Genomic DNA, 23,507 nt, shown 5'->3' with positions numbered 1-23,507 from the left:
TGCAGTTATTCCTGTTATAGGATGGAAAGACTGTTGCATTTTTATTGTATTTTATACTTCAGGCGTTGACTTCTAAGGCCCTAGCTATTCGATCTGGTGGAGCACCGCCCTAGATTGAAGCCTAGGTTGCCCGGAACGTAGGAAAAACCATTACCATCACACTGGTTGCAATTATTCGTTTTATACGATGGAAAAACTGTTCTATTTATTTTGTATTTTATGCTTCGGGCGTTGACTTCTAAGGGCCTAACTATTCAATCTGTTGGTGCAACGCCCAAGGGTGAAGCCTATGTTGCCCCGAAAGTAGAAATGACGTTAACTTTCATACTGGTTGCAATTATTCGTTTTATACGATGGAAAAACTGTTTTATTTATTTTGTATTTTATGCTTCGGGCGTTGACTTCTAAGGCCCTAACTATTCCATCTGGTGGAACAACGCCCTTGGGTGAAGCCTAGGTTGCTCGGAACGTAGAAATGACCATTACTTTCACAATGTTTGCAATTATTCATTTTATACGATGGAAAAGCTTCTGTACTTATATTGTATTATATTCTTCTGCCGTTGACTTCTTAGGCCCTAACTATTCGATCTGGTGGAACAACGCCCTAGAGTGAAGACTTGGTTGCCCGGAACATGGAAATGACCATTACTTTAACACTGTTTGCAGTTATTCCTGTTATACGATAGAAAAACCTTTGCATCTTTATTGTATTTTATGCTTCTGGCGTTGACTTCTAAGGCCCGAACTATTCGATCTGGTGGAGCAATGCCCTAGAGTGAAGCCTAGGCTGCCCGGAACGGAGAAATCACCATAACTTTCACACCGGTAGCAATTATTAGTTTTATACGATGGAAAAACTGTTCTGTTTATTTTGTATTTTATGCTTCGGGCGTTGACTTCTAAGGGCCTAACAATTCAATCTGTTGGTGCAACGCCCAAGGGTGAAGCCTATGTTGCCCCGAAAGTAGAAATGACGTTAACTTTCATACTGGTTGCAATTATTCGTTTTATACGATGGAAAAACTGTTTTATTTATTTTGTATTTTATGCTTCGGGCGTTGACTTCTAAGGCCCTAACTATTCGATTTGGTGGAGCAGCGCCCTAGAGTGAAGCCTAGGTTGCCCGGAACGTAGAAATGACCATAACTTCCACACTGGTTGCAATTATTCGTTTTATACGATGGAAAAACTGTTCTATTTATTTTGTATTTTATGCTTGGGGCGTTGATTTCTAAGGCCCTAACTATTCGATCTGTTGGAGCAACGCCCTAGGGTGAAGCCTAGGTTGCCCGGAAAGTAGAAATGACAATAACTTTCATCCTGGTTGCAATTATTCGTTTTATATGATGGAAAAACTGTTGTATTTATATAGTGTTTTATGCTTCTGGCGTTGACTTCTTAGGCCCTAAAAATTGCATCTGGTGGAACAACGCCCTAGAGTGAAGCCTAGGTTGCCCGGAACGTAGAAATGACCATAACTTTCACACTGGTTACTATCATTCGTTTTATACGATGGAGAAACTGTTGTATTTATATCGTATTTTATGCTTCTGGCGTTGACTTCTTAGGCCCTAACTATTCCATCTGGTGGAACAACGCCCTTGGGTGAAGCCTAGGTTGCACGAAACGTAGAAATGACCATTACTTTCACAATGTTTGCAATTATTCATTTTATACGATGGAAAAGCTTTTGTACTTATATTGTATTTTATTCTTCTGCCGTTGACTTCTTAGGCCCTAACTATTCGATCTGGCGGAACAACGCCCTAGAGTGAAGACTTGGTTGCCCGGAACATGGAAATGACCATTACTTTAACACTGTTTGCAGTTATTCCTGTTATACGATGGAAAAACCTTTGCATCTTTATTGTATTTTATGCTTCTGGCGTTGACTTCTAAGGCCCGAACTATTCGATCTGGTGGAGCAATGCCCTAGAGTGAAGCCTAGGCTGCCCGGAACGGCGAAATGACCATAACTTTCACACCGGTAGCAATTCTTTTTATACGATGGAAAAACTGTTCTATTTATTTTGTATTTTATGCTTCGGGCGTTGACTTCTAAGGCCCTAGCTATTCGATCTGGTCGAGCAACGCCCTAGAGTGAAGCCTAGGTTGCCGGGAACGTAGAAATGACCATAACTTCCACACTGGTTGCAATTTTTCGTTTTATACGATGGAAAAGCTGTTGTATTTATATCGTATTTTATGCTTCTGGCGTTGACTTCTAAGGACCTAGCCATTCTATCTGGTGGAGCAACGCCCTAGAGTGAAGCCTAGGTTGCGCGGAACGTAGAAATGACCATAACGTTCACACTGGTAGCAATTATTCGTTTTGTACGATGGAAAAACTGTTTTATTTATTCTGTATTTTATGCTTCTGGCGTTGACTTCTAAGGCCCTAACTATTCGATCTGGTGGAGCAACGCCCTAGAGTGAAGCCTGGGTTGCCCGGAACGGAGAAATGACCATAATTTTCACACCGGTAGCAATTATTCGTTTTATACGATGGAAAAGCTGTTCTATTTATTTTGTATTTTACGCTTCGGGCGTTGACTTCTAAGGCCCTAACTATTCAATCTGTTGGTGCAACGCCCTAGAGTGAAGCCTAGGTTGCCCGGAACGTAGAAATGACCATAACTTTCTCACTGGTTACTATCATTCGTTTTATACGATGGAAAAACTGTTGTATTTATATCGTATTTTATGCTTCTGGCGTTGACTTCTTAGGCCCTAACTATTCCAATTGGTGGAACAACGCCCTTGGGTGAAGCCTAGGTTGCTCGGAACGTAGAAATGACCATTACTTTCACAATGTTTGCAATTATTCATTTTATACGATGGAAAAGCTTTTGTACTTATATTGTATTTTATTCTTCTGCCGTTGACTTCTTAGGCCCTAACTATTCGATCTGGTGGAACAACGCCCTAGAGTGAAGACTTGGTTGCCCGGAACATGGAAATGACCATTACTTTAACACTGTTTGCAGTTATTCCTGTTATACGATAGAAAAACCTTTGCATCTTTATTGTATTTTATGCTTCTGGCGTTGACTTCTAAGGCCCGAACTATTCGATCTGGTGGAGCAATGCCCTAGAGTGAAGCCTAGGCTGCCCGGAACGGAGAAATCACCATAACTTTCACACCGGTAGCAATTATTAGTTTTATACGATGGAAAAACTGTTCTGTTTATTTTGTATTTTATGCTTCGGGCGTTGACTTCTAAGGGCCTAACAATTCAATCTGTTGGTGCAACGCCCAAGGGTGAAGCCTATGTTGCCCCGAAAGTAGAAATGACGTTAACTTTCATACTGGTTGCAATTATTCGTTTTATACGATGGAAAAACTGTTTTATTTATTTTGTATTTTATGCTTCGGGCGTTGACTTCTAAGGCCCTAACTATTCGATTTGGTGGAGCAGCGCCCTAGAGTGAAGCCTAGGTTGCCCGGAACGTAGAAATGACCATAACTTCCACACTGGTTGCAATTATTCGTTTTATACGATGGAAAAACTGTTCTATTTATTTTGTATTTTATGCTTGGGGCGTTGATTTCTAAGGCCCTAACTATTCAATCTGTTGGTGCAACGCCCTAGGGTGAAGCCTAAGGTTTCCCGGAAAGTAGGAACGACGTTAACTTTCTTACTGGTTGCAATTATTCGTTTTATACGATGGAAAAACTGTTGTATTTATATTGTATTTTATGCTTCGGGCATTGACTTCTAAGGCCCTAACTATTCAATCTGTTGGAGCAACGCCCCAGTGTGAAACCTAGGTTGCCCGGAAAGTAGAAATGACCATAACTTTCATCCTGGTTGCAATTATCCGTTTTATATGTTGGAAAAGCTGTTGTATTTATATAGTGTTTTATGCTTCTGGCGTTGACTTCTTAGGCCCTAACTATTCCATCTGGTGTAACAACGCCCTAGGGTGAATCCTAGGTTGCCTGGAACGTAGAAATGACCATCACTTTCAAACGGGTTGCAGTTATTCCTGTTATAGGATGGAAAGACTGTTGCATTTTTATTGTATTTTATACTTCAGGCGTTGACTTCTAAGGCCCTAGCTATTCGATCTGGTGGAGCACCGCCCTAGATTGAAGCCTAGGTTGCCCGGAACGTAGGAAAAACCATTACCATCACACTGGTTGCAATTATTCGTTTTATACGATGGAAAAACTGTTCTATTTATTTTGTATTTTATGCTTCGGGCGTTGACTTCTAAGGGCCTAACTATTCAATCTGTTGGTGCAACGCCCAAGGGTGAAGCCTATGTTGCCCCGAAAGTAGAAATGACGTTAACTTTCATACTGGTTGCAATTATTCGTTTTATACGATGGAAAAACTGTTTTATTTATTTTGTATTTTATGCTTCGGGCGTTGACTTCTAAGGCCCTAACTATTCGAATTGGTGGAGCAACGCCCTAGAGTGAAGCCTAGGTTGCCCGGAACGTAGAAATGACCATAACTTCCACACTGGTTGCAATTATTCGTTTTATACGATGGAAAAACTGTTCTATTTATTTTGTATTTTATGCTTGGGGCGTTGATTTCTAAGGCCCTAACTATTCGATCTGTTGGAGCAACGCCCTAGGGTGAAGCCTAGGTTGCCCGGAAAGTAGAAATGACAATAACTTTCATCCTGGTTGCAATTATTCGTTTTATATGATGGAAAAACTGTTGTATTTATATAGTGTTTTATGCTTCTGGCGTTGACTTCTTAGGCCCTAAAAATTGCATCTGGTGGAACAACGCCCTAGAGTGAAGCCTAGGTTGCCCGGAACGTAGAAATGACCATAACTTTCACACTGGTTACTATCATTCGTTTTATACGATGGAGAAACTGTTGTATTTATATCGTATTTTATGCTTCTGGCGTTGACTTCTTAGGCCCTAACTATTCCATCTGGTGGAACAACGCCCTTGGGTGAAGCCTAGGTTGCGCGGAACGTAGAAATGACCATTACTTTCACAATGTTTGCAATTATTCATTTTATACGATGGAAAAGCTTTTGTACTTATATTGTATTTTATTCTTCTGCTGTTGACTTCTTAGGCCCTAACTATTCGATCTGGCGGAACAACGCCCTAGAGTGAAGACTTGGTTGCCCGGAACATGGAAATGACCATTACTTTAACACTGTTTGCAGTTATTCCTGTTATACGATGGAAAAACCTTTGCATCTTTATTGTATTTTATGCTTCTGGCGTTGACTTCTAAGGCCCGAACTATTCGATCTGGTGGAGCAATGCCCTAGAGTGAAGCCTAGGCTGCCCGGAACGGCGAAATGACCATAACTTTCACACCGGTAGCAATTCTTTTTATACGATGGAAAAACTGTTCTATTTATTTTGTATTATATGCTTCGGGCGTTGACTGCTGTGGCCCTAACTATTCAGTCTGTTGGTGCAACGCCCAAGGGTGAAGCCTATGTTGCCCCGAAAGTAGAAATGACGTTAACTTTCATACTGGTTGCAATTATTCGTTTTATACGATGGAAAAACTGTTTTATTTATTTTGTATTTTATGCTTCGGGCGTTGACTTCTAAGGCCCTGACTATTCGATTTGGTGGAGCAACGCCCTAGAGTGAAGCCTAGGTTGCCCGGAACGTAGAAATGACCAGTACTTTCACACTGGTTGCAGTTATTCGTTTTATACAATGAAAAACTGTTCTATATATTTTGCATTTTATGCTTCGGGCGCTGACTTCTAAGGCCCTAACTATTCGATCTGGTGGAGCAACGCCCTAGAGTGAAGCCTAGGTTTCCCAGGAAGTAGAAATGACCAGTACTTTCACACTGTTTGCAGTTATTCCTGTTGTATAACGGAAAAACTGTTGCATCTTTATTGTATTTTATGCTTCTGGCGCTGACTTCTAAGGCCCTAATTATTCGATCTGGTGGAGCAACGCCCTTCAGTGAAGCCTAGGTTGCCCGGAACGTAGAAATGACCAATACTTTCACACTGGTTGCAGTTATTCGTTCTATACAATGAAAAACTGTTCTATTTATTTTGCATTTTATGCTTCGGGAGCTGACTTCTAAGGCCCTAACTATTCGATCTGGTGGAGCAACGCCCTAGAGTGAAGCCTAGATTTCCCGGGAAGTAGAAGTGACCAGTACTTTCACACTGTTTGCAGTTATTCCTGTTGTATGATGGAAAAACTGTTGCATCTTTATTGTATTTTATGCTTCTGGCGTTGACTTCTAAGGCCCTAACTATTCGATCTGGTGGAGCAACGCCCTTGAGTGTAGCCTAGGTTGCTCGGAACGTAGAAACGACCATTACTTTCACAATGCCTGCAATTATTCGTTTTCTACGATGGAAAAGCTGTTGTATTTGTATCGTATTTTATGCTTCTGGCGTTGACTTCTTAGGCCCTAACTATTCCATCCGGTGGAACAACGCCGTAGGGTCAAACCTAGGTTGCCCGGAAAGTAGAAATGACCATTACCTTCACAATGTTCGCAATCATTCATTTTATACGATGGAAATGCTGTTGTACATATATTGTATTTTATGCTTCGGGCGCTGGCTTCTAAGGCCCTAACTATTCGATTTGGTGGAGCAACGCCCTACAGTGAAGCCTAGGTTGCCCGGAACGTAGGTATGTCCATAACCATCGCACAGGTTGCAATTATTCGTTTTGTACGATGGAAAGACTGTTGTATTTATTTTGTAGTTTATTCTCCTGGCGTTGACTTCTAAGGCCCTAACTCTTCGATCTGGTGGAGCAACGCCTCAGACTTAAGTCTAGGATGCCCGAAATATCGATATGAGCATTACTTTCGCACTGGTTGCAATTAGTCATGCTATAAGATGGAAAAAATGCTGCATTTTGATTGCATTTTGTGCTTCAGGCGCTGACTTCTAAGGCCGTAGCTACTAGATGTGGTGGAGCAACGCCCTACAGTGACGCCTAGGTTCCCCGGAACGTAGAAATGACCATTACTTTCACACTGTTTGCAATTATTCATTTTCTACGATGGAAAAGCTGTTGTATTTGTATCGAATTTTATGCTTCTGGCGTTGACTTCTTAGGCCCTAACTATTCCATCTGGTGGAACAACGCTCTAGGGTCAAGCGTAGGTTGCCCGGAACGTAGAAATGACCATTGCTTTCACAATGTTCGCAATCGTTCATTTTATGCGATGGAAAAGCTGTTGTATTTATATTGTATTTTATGCTCCTGGCGTTGACTTCTAAGACAGTAGATATTAGATGTTGTGGAGCAACGCCCTAGAGTGACGCCTAGGTTGACCGGAACGTAGAAATGACCATTACTTTCACACTGGTTGCAGTTATTCGTTTTATACAGTGGAAAAACTGTTGTATTTATATCGTATTTTATGCATCTGGCGTTGACTCCTAAGGCCGTAGCTATTAGATGTGGTGGAGCAACGCCCTTGAGTGTCGCATAGGTTGCCCGGAACGTAGAAATGACCATTACTTTCACAATTTTTGCAAGTATACATCTTATACGATGGAAAAACTGTTGTACTTGTATTGTATTTTATTCTTCTGGCGTTGAATTATAAGTCCCTAGCTATTCTATCTGGTGAACCAACGCCCTAGAGTGAAACCTAGGTTACCCGGAACGTAGAAATGGCCAGTACTTTCACACTGGTTGCAGTTATTTCTGTTATACGATGGAAAAACTGTTGCACCTTCATTGTATTTTATGCATGTGGCGTTGACATCTAAGGCCCTAACTGTTCGATCTGGTGGAGCAAGGCCCTAGAGTAAAGCCTAGGTTGCTCGGAACGTAGAAATGACCATAACTTTCACACTGGTTGCCATTATTCGTTTTCTACGATGGAAAAGCTGTTGTATTTGTATCGTATTTTATGCTTCTGGCGTTGACTTCTTAGGCCCTAACTATTCCATCTGGTGGAACAACGCCCTAGGGTCAAGCCTAGGTTGCCCGGAACGTAGAAATGACCATAACGTTCACACTGGTAGCAATAATTCGTTTTACACATGGAAAAACTGTTCTATTTTTTTGTATTTTATGCTTCGGGCGTTGACTTCTGAGGCCCTAACTATTCGATCTGGTGGAACAACGCCGTAGGGTCAAACCTAGGTTGCCCGGAACGTAGAAATGACCGTTACCTTCACAATGTTCGCAATCATTCATTTTATACGATGGAAATGCTGTAGTACTTATATTGTATTTTATGCTTCGGGCGTTGGCTTCTAAGGCCCTAACTATTCGATTTGGTGGAGCAACGCCCTACAGTGAAGCCTAGGTTGCCCGGAACGTAGGTATGTCCATAACCATCGCACAGGTTGCAATTATTCGTTTTGTACGATGGAAAGACTGTTGTATTTATTTTGTAGTTTATTCTCCTGGCGTTGACTTCTAAGGCCCGAACTCTTCGATCTGGTGGAGCAACGCCTCAGAGTTAAGTCTAGGATGCCCGAAATATCGATATGAGCATTACTTTCGCACTGGTTGCAATTAGTCACGCTATAAGATGGAAAAAATGCTGCATTTTTATTGCATTTTGTGCTTCAGGCGCTGACTTCTAAGGCCGTAGCTACTAGATATGGTGGAGCAACGCCCTAGAGTGACGCCTAGGTTCCCCGGAACGTAGAAATGACCATTACTTTCACACTGTTTGCAATTATTCATTTTCTACGATGGAAAAGCTGTTGTATTTGTATCGTATTTTATGCTTCTGGCGTTGACTTCTTAGGCCCTAACTATTCCATCTGGTGGAACAACGCCCTAGGGTCTAGCGTAGGTTGCCAGGAACGTAGAAATGACCATTACTTTCACAATGTTCGCAATCGTTCATTTTATGCGATGGAAAAGCTGTTGTATTTATATTGTATTTTATGCTCCTGGCGTTGACTTCTAAGGCAGTAGATATTAGATGTTGTGGAGCAACGCCCTAGAGTGACGCCTAGGTTGACCGGAACGTAGAAATGACCATTACTTTCACAATTTTTGCAAGTATACATCTTATACGATGGAAAAACTGTTGTACTTGTATTGTATTTTATTCTTCTGGCGTTGAATTATAAGTCCCTAGCTATTCTATCTGGTGGACCAACGCCCTAGAGTGAAACCTAGGTTACCCGGAACGTAGAAATGGCCAGTACTTTCACACTGGTTGCAGTTATTTCTGTTATACGATGGAAAAACTGTTGCACCTTCATTGTATTTTATGCATGTGGCGTTGACATCTAAGGCCCTAACTGTTCGATCTGGTGGAGCAAGGCCCTAGAGTAAAGCCTAGGTTGCTCGGAACGTAGAAATGACCATAACTTTCACACTGGTTGCCATTATCCGTTTTCTACGATGGAAAAGCTGTTGTATTTGTATCGTATTTTATGCTTCTGGCGTTGACTTCTTAGGCCCTAACTATTCCATCTGGTGCAACAACGCCCTAGGGTCAAGCCTAGGTTGCCCGGAACGTAGAAATGAACATAAGTTTCATACTGGTTGCAATTATTCGTTTTATACGATGGAAAAGCTGTTGTATTTATATTGTATTTTATGCTTCTGGCGTTCACTTCTTAGGCCCTAACTATTCGATCTGGTGGAGCAACGCCCTAGAGTGAAGCCTAGGTTGCCCGGAACGTAGAAAAGACCATAACTTTTACACTGGTAGCAATTATTCGTTTTATACAATGGAAAAACCGTTCTATTTATTTTGTATTTTATGCTTCGGGCGTTGACGTCTAAGGGCCTGACTGTTTGATCTGGTGGAGCAACGCCCCAGATTGAAGCCTAGGTTGCCCGGAACGCAGAAATGACCATAACTTTCACACTGGTGGCTATTATTCGTTTTATACGATTCAAAAGCTGTTGTATTTATATCGTATTTTATGCTTCTGGCGTTGACTTCTAAGGCCCTCAACTATTCGATCTGGAGGAGCAACGCCATAGAGCAAAGCATAGGTTTCCCGGAACGTAGAAATGACCATCACTTTCACACGGGTTGCAATTATTCCTGTTATAGGATGGAAAGACTGTTGTATTTTTATTGTATTTTATTATTCAGGCATTGACTTCTGTGGCCGTAGCTATTCGATGTGGTGGCAGAACGCCATAGAGTGAAGCCTAGGTTGCCCGGAACGTAGAAATGACCATAACTTTCACACTGGTTGCCATTATTCGTTTTCTACGATGGAAAAGCTGTTGTATTTGTATCGTATTTTATGCATCTGGCGTTGACTTCTTAGGCCCTAACTATTCCATCCGGTGGAACAACGCCCTAGGGTCAAGCCTAGGTTGCCCGGAACGTAGAAATGACCATTACTTTCACAATGATCGCAATCATCCATTTTATACGATGGAAAAACTGTTGTACTTATATTGTATTTTATGCTCCTGGCGTTGACTTCTAAGGCCGTAGCTATTAGATGTGGTGGACCAACGCCCTAGAGTGATGCCTAGGTTGATCGGAACGTAGAAATGACCATTACTTTCACAATGTCTGCAATTACTCATTTTATACGATGGAAAAACTGTTGTACTTGTATTGTATTTTATCCTTCTGGCGTTGAATTCTAAGTCCCTAGCTATTCGATCTGGTGGAGCAACGCCCTAGAGTGAAGCCTAGGTTACCCGGAACGTAGAAATGACCAGTACTTTCACACTGGTTGCAGTTATTCGTTTTATACAGTGGAAAAACTGTTCTATTTATTTTGCATTTTATGCTGCGGGCGCTGACTTCTATGGCCCTAACTATACGATCTGGTGGAGCAACGCCCTAGAGTGAAGCCTAGGTTGCCCGGAACGTCGAACGTACCATTACCTTCACACTGGTTGCAATTATTCCTGTTATACGATGGAAAAACTGTTGCATCTTTATTGTATTTTATGCTTCTGGCGTTGACTTCTTAGGACCTAACCATTCGATCTGGTGGAGCAAGGCCCTAGAGTGAAGCCTAGGTTGCCCGGAACGTAGAAATGACCATAACTTTCACACTGGTTACCATTATTCGTTTTATACCATGGAAAAGCTGTTGTATTTACGTCGTATTTTATGCTTCTGGCGTTGACTTCTTAGGCCATACCTGTTCCATCTGGTGGAACAACGCCCTAGGGTGAAGCCTAGGTTGCCCGGAACGTAGAAATGACCATAACTTTCATACTGGCAGCAATTATTCGTTTTATACCATGGAAAAACTGTTCTATTTATTTTGTATTTTATGCTTCGGGCGTTGACTTATAAGGCCCTAACTATTCGATGTGGTGGAGCAACGCCCTAGAGTGAAGCCTAGGTTGCGCGGAACGCAGAAATGGCCATAACTTTCACACTGGTAGCAATTATTCGTTTTATACGATGGAAAAACTGTTTTATTTATTTTGTATTTTATGCTTCGGGCGTTGACTTCTAAGGCCCTAACTATTCGATCTGGTGGAGCAACGCCCTAGAGTGAAGCCTAGGTTGCCCGGAACGTAGAAAAGACCATAACTTTTACACTGGTAGCAATTATTCGTTTTATACAATGGAAAAACCGTTCTATTTATTTTGTATTTTATGCTTCGGGCGTTGACGTCTATGGCCCTACCTGTTCGATCTGGTGGAGCAACGCCCTAGAGTGAAGCCTAGGTTGCCCGGAACGCAGAAATGACCATAACTTTCACACTGGTTGCTATTAATCGTTTTATACGATTCAAAAGATGTTGTATTTATATCGTATTTTATGCTTCTGGCGTTGACTTCTAAGGCCCTCAACTATTCGATCTGGAGGAGCAACGCCATAGAGCGAAGCATAGGTTTCCCGGAACGTAGAAATGACCATCACTTTCACACGGGTTGCAATTATTCCTGTTATAGGATGGAAAGACTGTTGTATTTTTATTGTATTTTATTATTCAGGCATTGACTTCTGTGGCCGTAGCTATTCGATGTGGTGGCAGAACGCCATAGAGTGAAGCCTAGGTTGCCCGGAACGTAGAAATGACCATAAGTTTCATACTGGTTGCAATTATTCGTTTTATACGATGGAAAAGCTGTTGTATTCATATTGTATTTTATGCTTCTGGCGTTCACTTCTTAAGCCCTAACTATTCGATCTGGTGGAACAACGCCCTAGAGTGAAGCCTAGGTTGCCAGGAACGTAGAAATGACCATAACTTTCACACTGGTTGCTATTATTCGTTTTATACGGTGGAAAAGCTGTTGTATTTATATCGTACTTTATGCTTCTGGCGTTGACTTCTAAGGCCCTCAACTATTCGATCTGGTGGAGCAACGCCCTGGAGTGAAGCCTAGGTTGCCCGGAAAGTACAAATGACCATTACTATCACACTGTTTGCAATTATTCATTTTATACGATGGAAAAGCTGTTGTATTTATATTGCATTTTATTCTTCTGGCGACGACTATTAAGGCCGTAGCTATTAGATGTGGTGGAGCAACGCTCTATAGTGTCGCATAGGTTGCCCGGAACGTAGAAATGACCATTACTTTCACAATGTTTGCAAATATTCAATTTATACGATGGAGAAACTGTTGTACTTATATTGTATTTTATTCTTCTGGCGTTGAATTCTAAGTACTTAGCTTTTCGATCTCGTGGAGCAACGCCCTAGAGTGAAACCTAGGTTACCCGGAACGTAGAAATGACCAGTACTTTCACACTGGTTGCAGTTATTCCTGTTATACGATGGAAAAAGTGTTGCACCTTTATTGTATTTTATGCTTCTGGCGTTGACATCTAAGGCCCTAACTATTCGATATGGTGGAGCAACGCCCTAGAGTGAAGCCTAGGTTGCGCGGAACGTAGAAATGACCATAACTTTCACACTGGTAGCAATTATTCGTTTTATACGATGGAAAAACTGTTTTATTTATTTTGTATTTTATGCTTCGGGCGCTGACATCTAAGGCCCTAACTATACGATCTGGTGGGGCAACGCCCTAGAGTGAAGCCTACGTTGACCGGAACGTAGAAATGACCACAACTTTCACACTGGTAGCTATCATTCGTTTTATATGATGGAAAAACTGTTGTATTTATATTGTATTTTATGCTTCTGGCGTTCACTTCTTAGGCCCTAACTGTTCGATCTGGTGGAACAACGGCCTAGAGTGAAGCCTAGGTTGCCCGATACGTAGAAATGACCATAACTTTTAAACTGGTAGCAATTATTCGTTTTATACAATGGAAAATCTGTTCTATTTATTTTGTATTTAATGATTCGGGCGTTGACTTCTAAGGCCCTAACTGTTTGATCTGGTGGAGCACCGCCCTAGAGGGCAGCCTGGGCCGCTCGGAACGTAGAAATGACCATAACTTTCACACTGGTTGCTATTATTCGTTTTATACGATGGAAAAACTGTTATATTTATATTGTATTTTATGCTTCAGGCGTTGACTTCTTAGGCCCGAACTATTCGATCCGGTGCGACAGCGCCCCAGAGTGAAGCCTAGGTTGCCTGGAACGTAGAAATGACCATCACTTTCACACGTGTTGCAATTATTCCTGTTATAGGATGGAAAGAATGTTGTATTTTTATTGTATTTTATACTTCAGGCATTGACTTCTGTGGCCGTAGCTATTCGATGTGGCCGCAGAACGCCATAGAGTGAAACCTAGATTGCCCGGGACGTAGAAATGACCATAAGTTTCATACTGGTTGCAATTATTCGTTTTATACGATGGAAAAACTGTTGTATTTATATTGTATTTTATGCTTCTGGCGTTCACTTCTTAGGCCCTAACTATTCGATCTGGTGGAACAACGCCCTAGAGTGAAGCCTAGGTTGCCAGGAACGTAGAAATGACCACAACTTTCACACTGGTTGCTATTATTCGTTTTATACGGTGGAAAAGCTGTTGTATTTATATCGTACTTTATGCTTCTGGCGTTGACTTCTAAGGCCCTCAACTATTCGATCTGGTGGAGCAACGCCCTGGAGTGAAGCCTAGGTTGCCCGGAAAGTACAAATGACCATTACTATCACACTGTTTGCAATTATTCATTTTATACGATGGAAAAGCTGTTGTATTTATATTGCATTTTATTCTTCTGGCGACGACTATTAAGGCCGTAGCTATTAGATGTGGTGGAGCAACGCTCTATAGTGTCGCATAGGTTGCCCGGAACGTAGAAATGACCATTACTTTCACAATGTTTGCAAATATTCAATTTATACGATGGAGAAACTGTTGTACTTATATTGTATTTTATTCTTCTGGCGTTGAATTCTAAGTACTTAGCTTTTCGATCTCGTGGAGCAACGCCCTAGAGTGAAACCTAGGTTACCCGGAACGTAGAAATGACCAGTACTTTCACACTGGTTGCAGTTATTCCTGTTATACGATGGAAAAAGTGTTGCACCTTTATTGTATTTTATGCTTCTAGCGTTGACATCTAAGGCCCTAACTATTCGATATGGTGGAGCAACGCCCTAGAGTGAAGCCTAGGTTGCGCGGAACGTAGAAATGACCATAACTTTCACACTGGTAGCAATTATTCGTTTTATACGATGGAAAAACTGTTTTATTTATTTTGTATTTTATGCTTCGGGCGCTGACATCTAAGGCCCTAACTATACGATCTGGTGGGGCAACGCCCTAGAGTGAAGCCTACGTTGACCGGAACGTAGAAATGACCACAACTTTCACACTGGTAGCTATCATTCGTTTTATATGATGGAAAAACTGTTGTATTTATATTGTATTTTATGCTTCTGGCGTTCACTTCTTAGGCCCTAACTGTTCGATCTGGTGGAACAACGGCCTAGAGTGAAGCCTAGGTTGCCCGATACGTAGAAATGACCATAACTTTTAAACTGGTAGCAATTATTCGTTTTATACAATGGAAAATCTGTTCTATTTATTTTGTATTTAATGATTCGGGCGTTGACTTCTAAGGCCCTAACTGTTTGATCTGGTGGAGCACCGCCCTAGAGGGCAGCCTGGGCCGCTCGGAACGTAGAAATGACCATAACTTTCGCACTGGTTGCTATTATTCGTTTTATACGATGGAAAAACTGTTATATTTATATTGTATTTTATGCTTCAGGCGTTGACTTCTTAGGCCCGAACTATTCGATCCGGTGCGACAGCGCCCCAGAGTGAAGCCTAGGTTGCCTGGAACGTAGAAATGACCATCACTTTCACACGTGTTGCAATTATTCCTGTTATAGGATGGAAAGAATGTTGTATTTTTATTGTATTTTATACTTCAGGCATTGACTTCTGTGGCCGTAGCTATTCGATGTGGCCGCAGAACGCCATAGAGTGAAACCTAGATTGCCCGGGACGTAGAAATGACCATAAGTTTCATACTGGTAGCATTTATTCGTTTTATACAATGGAAAAACCGTTCTATTTCTTTTGTATTTTATGCTTCGGGCGTTGACTTCTAAGGCCCTAACTGTTTGATCTGGTGGAGCAACGCCCTGGAGTGAAGCCTAGGTTGCCCGGAACGTAGAAATGACCATAACTTTGACACTGGTTGCTATTATTCGTTTTATACGATGGAAAAGCTGTTGTATTTATATCGTACTTTATGCTTCTGGCATTGACTTCTAAGGCCCACAACTATTCGATCTGGTGGAGCAACGCCCTAGAGTGAAGCCTAGGTTTGCCGGAACGTAGAAATGACCAGTACTTTCACACTGGTTGCAGTTATTCGTTTTATACAGTGGAAAAACTGTTCTATTTATTTTGCATTTTATGCTTCGGGCGCTGACTTCTAAGGCCCTAACTATTCGATCTGGTGGAGCAACGCCCTAGAGTGAAGCCTAGGTTTCCCGGGAAGTAGAAATGACCAGTACTTTCACACTGTTTGCAGTTATTCCTGTTGTATGACGGAAAAACTGTTGCATCTTTATTGTATTTTATGCTTCTGGTGTCGACTTCTAAGGCCCTAACTGTTCGATCTGGTGGAGCAACGCCTCAGAGTTAAGTCTAGGATGCCCGAAATGTCGATATGAGCATTACTTTCGCACTGGTTGCAATTAGTCGTGCTATACGATGAAAAAACTGCTGCATTTTTTTTGTATTTTGTGCTTCTGGCGTTGACTTCTAAGGCCGTAGCTACTAGATATGGTAGAGCAACGCCCTAGAGTGACGCCTAGGTTCCCCGGAACGTAGAAATGTCCATTACTTTCACACTGTTTGCAATTATTCGTTTTCTACGATGCAAAAGCTGTTGTATTTGTATCGTATTTTATGCTTCTGGCGTTGACTTCTTAGGCCCTAACTATTCCATCTGGTGGAACAACGCCCTACGGTCAAGCCTAGGTTGCACGGAACGTAGAAATGACCATTACATTCACAATGTTCGCAATCATTCATTTTATACGATGGAAAAGCTGTTGTATTTATATTGTATTTTATGCTCCTGGCGTTGACTTCTAAGGCCGTAGCTATTACATGTGGTGGAGCAACGCCCTAGAGTGACGCCTAGGTTGACCGGAACGTAGAAATGACCATTACTTTCACAATGTCTGCAATTATTCATTTTATACGATGAAAAACTGTTGTACTTATATTGTATTTTATCCTTCTGGCGTTGAATTCTAAGTCCCTAGCTATTCGATCTGGTGGAGCAACGCACTAGAGTGAAGCCTAGATTACCCGGAACGTAGAAATGACCAGTACTTTCACACTGGTTGCAGTTATTCGTTTTATACAGTGGAAGAACTGTTCTATTTATTTTGCATTTTATGCTTCGGGCGCTGACTTCTAAGGCCCTAACTATTCGATCTGGTGGAGCAACGCCCTAGAGTGAAGCCTAGGTTTCCCGGGAAGTAGAAATGACCAGTACTTTCACACTGTTTGCAGTTATTCCTGTTGTATGACGGAAAAACTGTTGCATCTTTATTGTATTTTATGCTTCTGGTGTCGACTTCTAAGGCCCTAACTGTTCGATCTGGTGGAGCAACGCCTCAGAGTTAAGTCTAGGATGCCCGAAATGTCGATATGAGCATTACTTTCGCACTGGTTGCAATTAGTCGTGCTATACGATGAAAAAACTGCTGCATTTTTTTTGTATTTTGTGCTTCTGGCGTTGACTTCTAAGGCCGTAGCTACTAGATATGGTAGAGCAACGCCCTAGAGTGACGCCTAGGTTCCCCGGAACGTAGAAATGTCCATTACTTTCACACTGTTTGCAATTATTCGTTTTCTACGATGCAAAAGCTGTTGTATTTGTATCGTATTTTATGCTTCTGGCGTTGACTTCTTAGGCCCTAACTATTCCATCTGGTGGAACAACGCCCTACGGTCAAGCCTAGGTTGCACGGAACGTAGAAATGACCATTACATTCACAATGTTCGCAATCATTCATTTTATACGATGGAAAAGCTGTTGTATTTATATTGTATTTTATGCTCCTGGCGTTGACTTCTAAGGCCGTAGCTATTAGATGTGGTGGAGCAACGCCCTAGAGTGACGCCTAGGTTGACCGGAACGTAGAAATGACCATTACTTTCACAATGTCTGCAATTATTCATTTTATACGATTAAAAACTGTTGTACTTATATTGTATTTTATCCTTCTGGCGTTGAATTCTAAGTCCCTAGCTATTCGATCTGGTGGAGCAACGCACTAGAGTGAAGCCTAGATTACCCGGAACGTAGAAATGACCAGTACTTTCACACTGGTTGCAGTTATTCGTTTTATACAGTGGAAGAACTGTTCTATTTATTTTGCATTTTATGCTTCGGGCGTTCACTTCTAAGGCCCTAACTATTCGATCTGGTAGAGCAACGCCCTAGAGTGAAGCCTAGGTTGCTCGGAACGTAGAAACGAAAATTACTTTCACAATGCCTGCAATTATTCGTTTTCTACGATGGAAAAGCTGTTGTATTTGTATCGTATTTTATGCTTCTGGCGTTGACTTCTTAGGCCCTAACTATTCTATCTGGTGGAACAACGCCCTAGGGTCAAGCCTAGGTTGCCCGGAACGTAGAAATGACCATTACTTTCACAATGTTCGCAATCATTCATTTTATACGATGGAAAAACTGTTGTATTTATATTGCATTTTATTCTTCTGGCGACGACTATTAAGGCCGTAGCTATTAGATGTGGTGGAGCAACGCTCTATAGTGTCGCATAGGTTGCCCGGAACGTAGAAATGACCATTACTTTCACAATGTTTGCAAATATTCAATTTATACGATGGAGAAACTGTTGTACTTATATTGTATTTTATTCTTCTGGCGTTGAATTCTAAGTACTTAGCTTTTCGATCTCGTGGAGCAACGCCCTAGAGTGAAACCTAGGTTACCCGGAACGTAGAAATGACCAGTACTTTCACACTGGTTGCAGTCATTCCTGTTATACGATGGAAAAAGTGTTGCACCTTTATTGTATTTTATGCTTCTAGCGTTGACATCTAAGGCCCTAACTATTCGATATGGTGGAGCAACGCCCTAGAGTGAAGCCTAGGTTGCGCGGAACGTAGAAATGACCATAACTTTCACACTGGTAGCAATTATTCGTTTTATACGATGGAAAAACTGTTTTATTTATTTTGTATTTTATGCTTCGGGCGCTGACATCTAAGGCCCTAACTATACGATCTGGTGGGGCAACGCCCTAGAGTGAAGCCTACGTTGACCGGAACGTAGAAATGACCACAACTTACACACTGGTAGCTATCATTCGTTTTATATGATGGAAAAACTGTATTTATATTGTATTTTATGCTTCTGGCGTTCACTTCTTAGGCCCTAACTGTTCGATCTGGTGGAACAACGGCCTAGAGTGAAGCCTAGGTTGCCCGATACGTAGAAATGACCATAACTTTTAAACTGGTAGCAATTATTCGTTTTATACAATGGAAAATCTGTTCTATTTATTTTGTATTTAATGCTTCGGGCGTTGACTTCTAAGGCCCTAACTGTTTGATCTGGTGGAGCACCGCCCTAGAGGGCAGCCTGGGCCGCTCGGAACGTAGAAATGACCATAACTTTCACACTGGTTGCTATTATTCGTTTTATACGATGGAAAAACTGTTATATTTATATTGTATTTTATGCTTCAGGCGTTGACTTCTTAGGCCCGAACTATTCGATCCGGTGCGACAGCGCCCCAGAGTGAAGCCTAGGTTGCCTGGAACGTAGAAATGACCATCACTTTCACACGTGTTGCAATCATTCCTGTTATAGGATGGAAAGAATGTTGTATTTTTATTGTATTTTATACTTCAGGCATTGACTTCTGTGGCCGTAGCTATTCGATGTGGCCGCAGAACGCCATAGAGTGAAACCTAGATTGCCCGGGACGTAGAAATGACCATAAGTTTCATACTGGTTGCAATTATTCGTTTTATACGATGGAAAAACTGTTGTATTTATATTGTATTTTATGCTTCTGGCGTTCACTTCTTAGGCCCTAACTATTCGATCTGGTGGAACAACGCCCTAGGGTGAAGCCTAGGTTGCCCGGAACGTAGAAAAGACCATAACTTTTACACTGGTAGCATTTATTCGTTTTATACAATGGAAAAACCGTTCTATTTCTTTTGTATTTTATGCTTCGGGCGTTGACTTCTAAGGCCCTAACTGTTTGATCTGGTGGAGCAACGCCCTGGAGTGAAGCCTAGGTTGCCCGGAACGTAGAAATGACCATAACTTTGACACTGGTTGCTATTATTCGTTTTATACGATGGAAAAGCTGTTGTATTTATATCGTACTTTATGCTTCTGGCATTGACTTCTAAGGCCCACAACTATTCGATCTGGTGGAGCAACGCCCTAGAGTGAAGCCTAGGTTTGCCGGAACGTAGAAATGACCAGTACTTTCACACTGGTTGCAGTTATTCGTTTTATACAGTGGAAAAACTGTTCTATTTATTTTGCATTTTATGCTTCGGGCGCTGACTTCTAAGGCCCTAACTATTCGATCTGGTGGAGCAACGCCCTAGAGTGAAGCCTAGGTTTCCCGGGAAGTAGAAATGACCAGTACTTTCACACTGTTTGCAGTTATTCCTGTTGTATGACGGAAAAACTGTTGCATCTTTATTGTATTTTATGCTTCTGGCGTCGACTTCTAAGGCCCTAACTGTTCGATCTGGTGGAGCAACGCCTCAGAGTTAAGCCTAGGATGCCCGAAATGTCGATATGAGCATTACTTTCGCACTGGTTGCAATTAGTCGTGCTATACGATGAAAAAACTGCTGCATTTTTTTTGTATTTTGTGCTTCTGGCGTTGACTTCTAAGGCCGTAGCTACTAGATATGGTAGAGCAACGCCCTAGAGTGACGCCTAGGTTCCCCGGAACGTAGAAATGTCCATTACTTTCACACTGTTTGCAATTATTCGTTTTCTACGATGCAAAAGCTGTTGTATTTGTATCGTATTTTATGCTTCTGGCGTTGACTTCTTAGGCCCTAACTATTCCATCTGGTGGAACAACGCCCTACGGTCAAGCCTAGGTTGCACGGAACGTAGAAATGACCATTACATTCACAATGTTCGCAATCATTCATTTTATACGATGGAAAAGCTGTTGTATTTATATTGTATTTTATGCTCCTGGCGTTGACTTCTAAGGCCGTAGCTATTAGATGTGGTGGAGCAACGCCCTAGAGTGACGCCTAGGTTGACCGGAACGTAGAAATGACCATTACTTTCACAATGTCTGCAATTATTCATTTTATACGATGAAAAACTGTTGTACTTATATTGTATTTTATCCTTCTGGCGTTGAATTCTAAGTCCCTAGCTATTCGATCTGGTGGAGCAACGCACTAGAGTGAAGCCTAGATTACCCGGAACGTAGAAATGACCAGTACTTTCACACTGGTTGCAGTTATTCGTTTTATACAGTGGAAGAACTGTTCTATTTATTTTGCATTTTATGCTTCGGGCGTTCACTTCTAAGGCCCTAACTATTCGATCTGGTAGAGCAACGCCCTAGAGTGAAGCCTAGGTTGCCTGGAACGGAGAAATAACCATAACTTTCACACTGGTTGCAATTATTCGTTTTATACGATGGAAAAGCTGTTGTATTTATATCGTTTTTTATGCTCCTGGCGTTGACTTCTTAGGCCCTAACTATTCCATCTGGTGGAACAACGCACTAGGGTAAAGCCCAGATTGCGCGGAACGTAGAAATGACCATAACTTTCACACTGGTAGCAATTTTTCGTTTTATACGATAGAAAAACTGTTCTATTTATTTTATATTTTATGCTTCGGGCGTTTACTTCTATGGCCCTAACTATTCGATCTGGTGGAGCAACGCCCTAGAGTGAAGCCTAGGTTTGCCGGAACGTAGAAATGACCAGTACTTTCACACTGGTTGCAGTTATTCGTTTTATACAGTGGAAAAACTGTTCTATTTATTTTGCATTTTATGCTTCGGGCGTTGACTTCTAAGGCCCTAACTATTCGATCTGGTGGAGCAACGCCCTAGAGTGAAGCCTAGGTTTCCCGGGAAGTAGAAATGACCAGTACTTTCACACTGTTTGCAGTTATTCCTGTTGTATGACGGAAAAACTGTTGCATCTTTATTGTATTTTATGCTTCTGGCGTCGACATCTAAGGCCCTAACTGTTCGATCTGGTGGCGCAACGCCTCAGAGTTAAGTCTAGGATGCCCGAAATGTCGATATGAGCATTACTTTCGCACTGGTTGCAATTAGTCGTGCTATACGATGGAAAAACTGCTGCATTTTTATTGTATTTTGTGCTTCTGGCGTTGACTTCTAAGGCCGTAGCTACTAGATATGGTAGAGCAACGCCCTAGAGTGACGCCTAGGTTCCCCGGAACGTAGAAATGTCCATTACTTTCACACTGTTTGCAATTATTCGTTTTCTACGATGCAAAAGCTGTTGTATTTGTATCGTATTTTATGCTTCTGGCGTTGACTTCTTAGGCCCTAACTATTCCATCTGGTGGAACAACGCCCTACGGTCAAGCCTAGGTTGCACGGAACGTAGAAATGACCATTACATTCACAATGTTCGCAATCATTCATTTTATACGATGGAAAAGCTGTTGTATTTATATTGTATTTTATGCTCCTGGCGTTGACTTCTAAGGCCGTAGCTATTAGATGTGGTGGAGCAACGCCCTAGAGTGACGCCTAGGTTGACCGGAACGTAGAAATGACCATTACTTTCACAATGTCTGCAATTATTCATTTTATACGATGAAAAACTGTTGTACTTATATTGTATTTTATCCTTCTGGCGTTGAATTCTAAGTCCCTAGCTATTCGATCTGGTGGAGCAACGCACTAGAGTGAAGCCTAGATTACCCGGAACGTAGAAATGACCAGTACTTTCACACTGGTTGCAGTTATTCGTTTTATACAGTGGAAGAACTGTTCTATTTATTTTGCATTTTATGCTTCGGGCGTTCACTTCTAAGGCCCTAACTATTCGATCTGGTAGAGCAACGCCCTAGAGTGAAGCCTAGGTTGCTCGGAACGTAGAAACGAAAATTACTTTCACAATGCCTGCAATTATTCGTTTTCTACGATGGAAAAGCTGTTGTATTTGTATCGTATTTTATGCTTCTGGCGTTGACTTCTTAGGCCCTAACTATTCTATCTGGTGGAACAACGCCCTAGGGTCAAGCCTAGGTTGCCCGGAACGTAGAAATGACCATTACTTTCACAATGTTCGCAATCATTCATTTTATACGATGGAAAAACTGTTGTACTTATATTGTATGTTACGCTTCGGGCGTTGGCTTCTAAGGCCCTAACTATTCGATTTGGTGGAGCAACGCCCTACAGTGAAGCCTAGGTTGCCCGGAACGTAGATATGTCCATAACCATCACACAGGTTGCAATTATTCGTTTTATACGATGGAAAGACTGTTGTATTTATTTTGTAGTTTATGCTCCTGGCGTTGACTTCTAAGGCCCTAACTCTTCGATCTGATGGAGCAACGCCTCAGAGTTAAGTCTAGGATGCCCGAAATGTCGATATGAGCATTACTTTCGCACTGGTTGCAATTAGTCATGCTATACGATGGAAAAACTGCTGCATTTTTGTTGTATTTTGTGCTTCTGGCGTTGACTTCTAAGGCCGTCGCTACTAGATATGGTGGAGCAACGCCCTAGAGTGACGCTTAGGTTCCCCGGAACGTAGAAATGACCATTACTTTCACACTGTTTGCAATTATTCATTTTATACGATGGAAAAGCTGTTGTATTTATATTGTATCTTATGCTCCTGGCGTTGACTTCTAAGGCCGTAGCTATTAGATGTGGTGGGCCAACGCCCTAGAGTGACGCCTAGGTTGATCGGAACGTAGAAATGACCATTACTTTCACAATGTCTGCAGTTACTCATTTTATACGATGGAAAAACTGTTGTACTTATATTGTACTTTATCCTTCTGGCGTTGAATTCTAAGTCCCTAGCTATTCGATCTGGTGGAGCAACGCCCTAGAGTGAAGCCTAGGTTGCCCGGAACGTCGAACGTACCATTACCTTCACACTGGTTGCAATTATTCCTGTTATACGATGGAAAAACTGTTGCATCTTTATTGTATTTTATGCTTCTGGCGTTGACTTCTTAGGACCTAACCATTCGATCTGGTGGAGCAAGGCCCT

The sequence above is a fragment of the Calliopsis andreniformis genome, unplaced genomic scaffold, assembly GCF_051401765.1.
Source record: "Calliopsis andreniformis isolate RMS-2024a unplaced genomic scaffold, iyCalAndr_principal scaffold0002, whole genome shotgun sequence".
Classification (NCBI taxonomy): domain Eukaryota; kingdom Metazoa; phylum Arthropoda; class Insecta; order Hymenoptera; family Andrenidae; genus Calliopsis; species Calliopsis andreniformis.
The sequence above is the reverse complement of the archived record's forward strand: the minus strand, read 5'-3'. Positions refer to the sequence as shown.